Here is a 9,798-nt window from a genome sequence, read left to right on the forward strand (position 1 = left end):
AAACTATATAATTTATAATAACAATAAATTTTCTGGCCATCAATTCTTTCAACAATATGTTTGCTAAAAAATTCTCTAAAATCTAAACTAAATAAATCTTTTGGAATTTGTTATTAAGTGTATGTATTTTATCATCATCTATATTTTCTCATCAACAGTTATAATTCGTAGGGTCAAATTCATAATTTATTGATAATTTACCAAAAAAAATTCATAATTTATTGATTTATCCTTCTTTTCACCCTCGCTCTATATATATTGTGGTCAAGCTATGTCCACGTGAACTTATGCCTATGTTGTCTAATTCAGTTTCTCAATCTAATCAAAGGTATGCCATGCGTAATTAGATTTGACTCACAAGTTTGTTTTTTTTTGTAAAAGATTCTAATAATTGACGTAGTTATTTTTTTTCTCATTAATTGCCACAGTTATGATTAAAGCCTATGGCTACCGCATATTAGATAAACTCTTTAAATTAATATTCGATAAATTAATAAACTCGTTAAAATAATAAATTTATCCGGTCTCGACTTGAGTTAATATAAAAAATTAAAAAATTTGATAAAATAATAAGATAATAATTTTTTATGAGATCCCTTTATAATTTTCGGTTTTAAAAAAATCATAAATTAATAGTTCATAAAAACTGAAAAAAAAAATATTACACTCTATTGAAATATGATTCAATAGTTGTCTGTTTTCCTTTAAAATTTAAGTCTATTTGGAGTTCATCTCTAACTTTTCTTATTGCATCCAATAGCTCAAGTGTTGTATTTTTGTATTGTATCATAAAGTTGTGAAGAGTGTTCGACGCCATATGTGCTTCCTTTTACGTAACAGGCTCCAAAGACACCGTATCATCTTCGCCGTCATCCTCTGCATTATTCTCAATGATAGTACCCACAATATCTTCTAAACTCTGAACCTCCGAACATGCTTCATTTTCACCTGGGTAGTTCATTAGATTGTCAATATCCATCTTATTATGATAGCCACATTGATTGATCATAGTCTCGAGGTCTTGAGTTTCTTCATCAAAAGTGGATTCATCCAAATTTCTTGCAACGTCACTAGCTGAACGAATTTTATAGTGTCGAAAGCAATTCGCTATTGTTTATTTTTGAACATCTATCGTCCAAGTTGGGATTGCCAAATTGATAGCATCAAGGACATTTATCTTCCTTGGATCAGATTGTCCCATCTCATAACCTTCCAATATTTTGCGGTAAAACCTTCTACGGTAATGCATCTTGAAAGCTCTTATTATCCCAACATCGCAAGGTTGAATCTTTGATGTCATGTTGGGTGGCAAGAAGAACAACTCAATGTTTCTTAGCCCTTCAATATTACTTGGATGTGCTGGACAATTATCCACCACAAGTAGAACTCTTCTACCATGCATCATTTGGTCAAATGAACGAACATATTCATCAAAATGCACACTAGTCAACCTTCAGAGCCATCTTCATTGCAACAAATAACTACCGTCAACCTTTCTTTATCTTGTTTTCTTCCTTCAAGTTGTTTTGTTGCCAGTGAATGATTAGCTTGTAGCCTATAAAACAACTCAGTTTCATCCATATTGAAAACATCTTTCATAATGAACTGATCAATTTTCTCCCAAATCGATACCAATTTCTGCTTCATGTCTTGTACATAAACAGACTCACTCTCGCCAAAACGACGAAATGACTTTATGCCATGTCGGTGCTTGAATTTCCCTAGCCATCCTATAGAGAAGTTAAAATTTGAATCATCATGAGGGTACACGAGTTTCATTGTATCTCTTGTCTTCTGTAAAATTAATTCTCCTGTGATATTCACACGTTCTTAATGCTAGAGAAACCACTCATAAACAACCTTCTCCATGTCAGGATATTTTGCTGGTTTGTGTCTTTTGATCTCTGCTTTTCCCTTTTCTATTTCAGCAAAGAGATAGTCATCTGACCGCTTAAGTGTGTTTGATATTGTTCCTTGACTAACTTTTAGTCATCTCTGCAAGTCTTTTTGTGTGCTTGCAAGATTATTTCTTGTACTCACACAACTCCTTACGTATTTGATCTGACATAGTTAATTTTGCAACACCTTTTAGATGAGAAGCCATCTTGTGAGATATGGTTTGAATACTCTAACACATTCATGTAATTTATATATGTCAAACTTGCTTAAGAATACATTGAACACATTTGTTCCTCTTGTTTACATTTATTGTACTTCAAAAGTCATTATTGATTTCCAATGCATATGAACACAATAGTTACTAATTTACGTTGAGTCTCAAGGTTCGTTGCAACGTAATTCTAAGAGGCATAAATTAATTTACCTTTTTGTTTGGTATGTACAGTATAATTACTTAAAAACTCTTTAAATTAATAATTATTAAATTTTTTGATAAATTAATAACTCTCTAAATTAATAAATTTATCCGCTCCTGACATTATTAATTTATAGAGTTTGAACTATAATTTTAAATATTTTTATATCTTTTCTGATATTTTTTTTGGGACATCCGTATTTTTATTCTCTTACTATTATATTTTTTGAATTTAGTCTTCTATTTTTATTAGGAGTTAAATATCCACAATTTAACTGTATAATTTTGAATCATTCGATAACTTATTAACTTGATATCGAATATTTAATGGAAATATTAGTGTGACAAGATAAATACATAGTGAGATGTCATGTTAATATTTTTTTAAAATCTTGGATGCCAATTAGTGAATAGACATGAATTGCACAATTGAAAAACTGAGAGATTAAATTTATAAAAGAAAAAAAAAACACTAAATTTGAAAGTATCAATGTTAAAGACGCCAAAAATATAATTAATTCCAAATATTACCATATCAATATTACTCACTACCCAAAAAAGAAAGCATCCAGCTCCAATCATTGTTTCATGCTTGTCAGCTTTTTAATTGGTGTATAGTATGCACAGGGGTAGAAAATTAGAGCAATGAGAAAGTCATAAAATTTCAAAACAAGTTTAAAAATAAAATAAATTCATCTGAATTTACTTTTATAATATTATTTTCAAATATACTAAGATTTTTTTTGTCAATTTAGTTTTTTTAATTTTTTATTACCAAGAAGTTATTTATTTAATATTACATTTAGTCTTTTCAATTAAGATTTCATATTTAAGATTTATAAATATAAAAAACCTGCTTAAAAGAAAACAATCATATTAAATCTAAAAGTGATTAGTCAATCTCCAACAAGAATTAAACATCAACAAAAAATATTTTTTTTGGTTAGAATCTAAACTAAACTAATCTTTTATTTATTATTACGTTTATGTACAATTAATGTTCCCAACAATAAATGCAATCTTTTACATTTGATGGGCAATTGGGCATAATTCATAATTTATTCATTTAATGATTGACCCTATTTTGGTATTGTGATCAAGTGATGTACAACTTGACGCACAACTGGTCTAATTCGCTTTCTCAGTCTAATCAAAGGCATATCATGCCAAAGCCTACTTAGATTAGAGGACTCATGAGAATATAAAACATATCTAGTGAGAGTGTAAAAAAATGAAAAGAGTATTATCAATTATACAATTATATATGAATCATAATTTTTGTTATTTATTTAACTTATATAATTACAAACTAATACATTATTTGTCTCATATTCAAATTTTATAAATAAATAAAAATGGTTAAGAAATTTTTTTTATTAAAAATGATTAATCAATTTTTTAAAGAAATTAATTATCAACAATGTTAGTTCCGAGACATCTTCGGAGGTACCATGACACCGGACCCATGCCTGAAAGAGCCCCAAAAAATACATTAATATGAGAATAAAAAAGTTTTTAACTTTTTGATAATAACTTAAATTTTGTCAGCTTTTTCAAAAATCTTACAATTATTAATTTCAACTTATCAAATCACTATAGTTAACAAAAATTTAATTTTTTCCAAAAAAAGTCTAATCACATGTAATATTGAATGTGTATATTTTTAATAGAGAAAATATTTTCTATATAATAAAACATATAAGCTTAAATATGATTTTGGTCATTAATATTTTTTGTGTTCTAATTTAAAAAAAATACTTTTTTTTAGTTTTTCCACATTAATATATTTTTTTTTACTGTATGAGGGACTGAAATATTATTTTTTGAAATTAAGAGAGAGAAAAAAAAAAGCAAATTCAGACCTCATTTGGAATGGTGGTAAATTTTTATTTTTGATTTTCAAATTCAATTTTCATAACATTTTTAAAATTTCACAATACTTATATATAAAAAATCTATATCTATTATTCTATTATAGACTCATAAAATGTCAGAGACCAATACTGATTATCAATAATAATACTCAACATCAATGTTTTGATTAAAAAAAAATATATACTCGATGCCAAAAGCAACAATTTTGAGTTTTACAGTTGTCAAGTGATTTATTGGTGCATCCGTGCAATGCTTGCACGTGTGTGGGTTAGTAAATTGAAGCAATCCAAAGTCATATGATTATTGATTTTTCTTTTGGTTCAGCACATGATTATTGATTGGTCCATCTAATTAGAAAATGAGTAATAGTCGAAATTTCTGTTTTTTCAAAATGGAAGATACTTTGGTTTCTTTATATATATATATATATATATATATATATATATTAAAAATAAGTTCGATTTTAAACTAATTTTTAAATTAATTTAACTATTTAAATATAAAATTAAATCGATTAAAATAATTCAAAATTAGTTCAATTCAATATTTTTGCCCAATTAATTTTTAGAAACCCTTAAGTTCGGTCAATTAATAGAACAGAGAAAGCGTGAAAGAAAAGAATGACCCTCACCAAGTAAAGTTATAGTGCAAGTCTAGTTGGTCATCTTTGTGGTGTTTATTAATTATTACTACTATCATACTATCATATGTGCATTTCTCTCACACACTAATCACCCTCTCTGACTTTTTTTCTCAATCTCTTTCACCATGGCTTTCTTCATTCAATCTGCTTGGCAGGTTCTATCTCTTCTCTCTCTTCATAAATTCATCTTTAATTGGTTTTGCAATGTGTCCATTTAAAGTTTATCAGAAGTTGGTTACATGTCACAAATCTTTCACAAAAATCAGAATTGGTGTTTGACTTTTTGACCACCTTTGCATTTTTTTTCCACTCTTTTTATTGATAGCAGGTTTTGATCCCTCATTTTTGTGATTTTCAACTGGCCTGTCTGGCAACTTTCTTTCTGCATGAAGGCGTTTTCTTCTTGTCTGGACTTCCTTATCTTTTGCTTGAGAGGACAGGGTGGCTCAGCAAGTATAAGATTCAGGTTTTGCCTTATTCTTCTCTCTCTGAATTTTCTGGTTTATCATTTTTTGGACAATGTGGTTTGCTTCGACAATTCACATGGTGGACATATTCCATACGATGAGAGCTTGTCCTGTTTTCCTGTTTTTCATGGTCCAAATATCAATTCCCTATGCCTCCCCATTTTCCTTGTCTCTATGTCTAGCATTTCAAATGTTTTGGATCCAACAGGCATTCATGGTGGGGCCTTATTTGATAAAATTGTGTTATTCAAGAACAGGAAAGAATTAAAATGCCCTCTGGCTGGCCATTCCCTTTTATGTCTTTTCTTGTCTTTATGTCCTGCATGGCAAGGATTGAAAGAATCCATTGTAGTACATGCATGTCTTATTTATGGTATGTTGAATTATTACATGGAATAAGATATTAGAAAAAATGCAAGTCTCATATCATATTAGTTAGAAATAATACCAAAAATATATAAGTAGGAGAAAATTCACTATTTTTTGAAGTTAAATTAGGTTTAAATCTATATTTTAAGATAATATTAAAATGTATCTTAGATCTATTAAATGATCCATCTATCATGTCATTCACATATCAAACCCAAAAATACGTATAAGAAAATGTGTTCACAAAAATTCAAGTATTTTCAGATCGATTAAATATAATATCAAGATGACAATTAGAGATAATGTCAAGAAGACAACCTAATAATATACAAAAGATTTCTCAATTTTTATTTATATAAATATCTAATTATCTACTCGGGATAAAGTTAGGGCCTTTTTACTTCTGTTTTCTTTTTTAATTATTAAACTGTGAACTTGTTTCCTTTTTTCAAAGATTTGTACAGAAAACGGAGAAAAAAAAGTTTTCACTCTGTCATGTACAAATATTCGACAACAGAAACGAATTGAAGGTGAACTTAGAATAACAAATATTTGTAATCACTTTTTTCCAGCTGATTTAAATGTGTGACTAGTATTTTGCTTAGGAAAATGATAAATGGTAGGAAAGGAGTTTTGTGCGAAATGCACCACGGCTTACACGGCACCGTTCGTTTACTTTTTCTCATCATTTTTTTGCAATGCAAGCTTAGCATCTTATACTCATCAATTCCCATCTTTTTACTAGTTAGCTTAAATAGTTTAACATTCCCAACAAAATAGTATTTTGTTAAAATTTTCATTTTGGCTACTATATTAATTATATTGTCATTCTTCTTAATTTCCATTATGTAAGATGACATTACTATATATAGTGATGCCAAGTTTTCAGGAGGTAAAAGTGATGATTTCTCTTCATTGCTCTTTCCGGTGAATAGATGTTAATGATTGCTCTTTTGCTTATCTGTCCTCTTTCTCTTGTCCCATTTTCACCATTTGAAGCCTGGTCTTCTCAGTGTGTTACAGATTTATAGAGTCACTAATGCTAGCTTTCATGCAGGGAAAAAATAATAGCCCTGCTGCTCAGGATAAATGTATCACTCGCTTGATGCTGTGCCATTTTGGTGTCAATCTACCGGTTATGATCATTTCATATCCCGTGTTTAAATACATGACTAGTCTTCCATAGCCGTCCTGGTAATTAAGAGTTGTTTTAATCACTGTCCTTGTTTCTAAACATTTGTGCTACATGATAATAGGAACTATTTACATGTACATTTCTAATATTCATTTCCATTAAGCTAACATGGCAATGGCATGAGTTTATTTTTGGTTTTGCAGGAAAATCATTTTCACCCAAATAACCTTCTACTTCATTTTGGAGGATTTTGTATTCTACTGGGGACACAGGATATTACACACAAAATGCTTGTACACAAATGTACACAGTGTTCATCATGAGAAAGAATTATGTGTATTCCGGGGTTACCATTTCCCGTGGAGTCTTTCAAACTTTATTCCATTGTATGGGGGGTGAGTGTGATGTTCATTCTCCTTCACTTGACACCATCAACTTTGTTTATTCCTCTATGGTTCTTATTGTTAAATTCTGTATCCTCGCTTTTCAGAGCTGATTTACATGACTATCATCACTGGTTGCTGTACACCAAGTCTGCAAACTACTCCTCAACCCCTTACTTACATGGACTGGTATGTATTGGACATATTTTGCTAAAATCATTAGCCTTTTTGATGTTGAAAAAAATAGAGAGGACTATAGAATATAGAGGAAATTGTATTACTTTGCCACACAAGCAAGTTGAGTTGTACATTATTTACAGTAGAGTAACTCAACCAATACGACTTTTCAGTTACAAGATTAAATGGACATAATGTGAAAAAGAAAAAGAAAAACCCTTAAAATGCTTAATGGTTACATAAGAAGGAAATAGGGATAGCCATGGGTAGGGTTTGGATAGGGTCCTATCTTGCCTTCTATTAAAAATAATATTCATACTAAGTCTCATATTCGCACCATTAGTAATTTTAATTCCTATTCTCATACCAGTTGGGTATACATATGCTCATAACCCATACTTTACTTATGTACAAGATTAATAATAATAAATCAATAAAAAACTAAATAAAATAATTACTGTAATTATAGTATAAATTCATTTTAAATAATCTAAAAATAATATCAAAAACATACCCACATAATATTAAAATACAAAAATATAATATTAGTTTGTCCAAACTTATTTCATAATGATTGTTAAAGTTAATGTTCTAATCATTTTAAAAAAACTCTAATTAAAGGTTTAGAATTTTTCACTCTAGATCTTATGATCATTACATATTCTCTCGTAGTGATTCTATTAGATATTAAAGCATCTCCAACCATGGTTTCTTTCGGGGTGCTTAGTGTGAAGAAACAACTCCTTAAATTTTTTTGTCACTAGAGCAAACCCAGGGTGCATTCCTTCACTCATTAGATTCATTTCTTATATAAGAAACAATATTTTAGCATTAAAAAAATAATTTCTTCACAGCAATCTGGTTTAACACACGTATGGATCATAAAAGATAATCATCTCAAGAGAAAAACAATGAACAGAAACTCAAATGAACAAAGAACAACCACAATGAATCCCAAAATTCATAAAAGTTGAACAAAAAAAATCTAATTCAGATCAAGATTCAGAACAATATAGAAAATGAGGAAAAGAGAGAAAATGATCTCCATGAACTAAATCAATATGAAATGTTTTGCACTCAGTAAATTTGGGAAACGTTTATCACAATTTTTTTAATTTTTTTTGGATAGAGATATTACTGTTGTTCGTGGAGATATTATCATTGTGAGATAATTTTTTATTGTTAAGCATTTTCTTTCAATGTTATGTAATTTTTATTATTTTTAATTGATATTTAATATTTTCTTTAATTATTCATATTTATTATTTGTATACATAAAAACTAAAAAAAATGAATTAATTATTTTATTTGAATAATAATTAAATTATAATAAAAAATATAAATATATGAATTTTTTGAAGTTTATTGCTTTTTTTTAGCATTGAAATAAAATTCTATATGAGTTTTTTAAGAGTAACATAACATTGTGTGAACCAAAAAAATATCACGAAAATCACAAAAAAATGATTAAAAAACCATATAAGAAATCATAGTTGGACATGCTCTTAGAGTGTTAGTTGTAAAAAATATAATTATTTTTCACAAAATTATATGGGGCCGTATGGATACTACAACACCCGTTACCTGGGTAAATTTAAAAGTCTATACCCGTCTTGTATCCAGTCCAATTACTCATCCCGTTTACCGATATTTTTTGGGGATACTTTTCCATCCTAGAAGGAATAGCACCCCTTAAACAAAAATATTGTCCCTTAACGTATAGTAACTTAACCCTTCATATTCTAACACTTTACTTTCTAATTTCTATGATTATTTCTAACATTTGGTTCAAATCTGAGATGGCCTAACTGACATTACATGGATTATGTTGAACTAGCATTTCTCTTCGTATGTTCCAGTTCCACTAGTAATACTGACAGTGCTACGTGATTTTTTGTATATAGGGTATTTGGAACTGATATAGGGTACAAAAAATTAAAGGCATCCAAGAGAGCAGAAGCTGAATATAGTCGCGAGCAAAAGGAACATTGATGCACAATTTGTTTTGGGAGTATCCAAAATCAGAGTGTTGATATTCAATTTAAGGGCATAGTGGAAAATGTAGTGTCCCATCATGGTCATACTGAATTTGGTTTTTTAGCTGTTCTTGTATACAGAGTCCGGAAGGCTTTCTATAGAGACATTTATGCCTTGTTTTTCAGATAGAAGTTGTTTTCAATGGCTCATTCCTTATGTTAGAGTTAAAAACTTAAAAGTATCAATTGATTGGTATTTTGGTATTGTGTTGTTATGCTTCAGAACGAACTAACTAACTAGCACCATAAGCCTATGTAGATTTGATATTTGGCCTGTTGGGCAGCCTACTAGGAACCTCCTAATCAGAGCTAACAAGTATTTGCATTGACATTGTTATCTTTTGGGTGAACCTGAAATATCCATCGATCGAGAGTCAAAGACTTCTAACAAATTATTTT

At 29.2% G+C, this 9,798-nt stretch overlaps 2 pseudogenes; one reads left to right on the plus strand and one right to left on the minus strand.

Annotated features, from left to right (window-relative positions):
• Positions 1 to 661: 661 nt before the first annotated feature.
• Positions 662 to 2,104, minus strand: LOC100817789 (CENP-B homolog protein 2-like; annotated as a pseudogene).
• Positions 2,105 to 6,719: 4,615 nt separating this feature from the next.
• LOC113000746 (methylsterol monooxygenase 2-2-like) lies at positions 6,720 to 9,549 on the plus strand (annotated as a pseudogene).
• The last annotated feature ends 249 nt before the right edge of the window (positions 9,550 to 9,798 follow it).

The sequence above is a fragment of the Glycine max genome, chromosome 1 (genome assembly GCF_000004515.6).
Source record: "Glycine max cultivar Williams 82 chromosome 1, Glycine_max_v4.0, whole genome shotgun sequence".
NCBI classification, from domain to species: domain Eukaryota; kingdom Viridiplantae; phylum Streptophyta; class Magnoliopsida; order Fabales; family Fabaceae; genus Glycine; species Glycine max.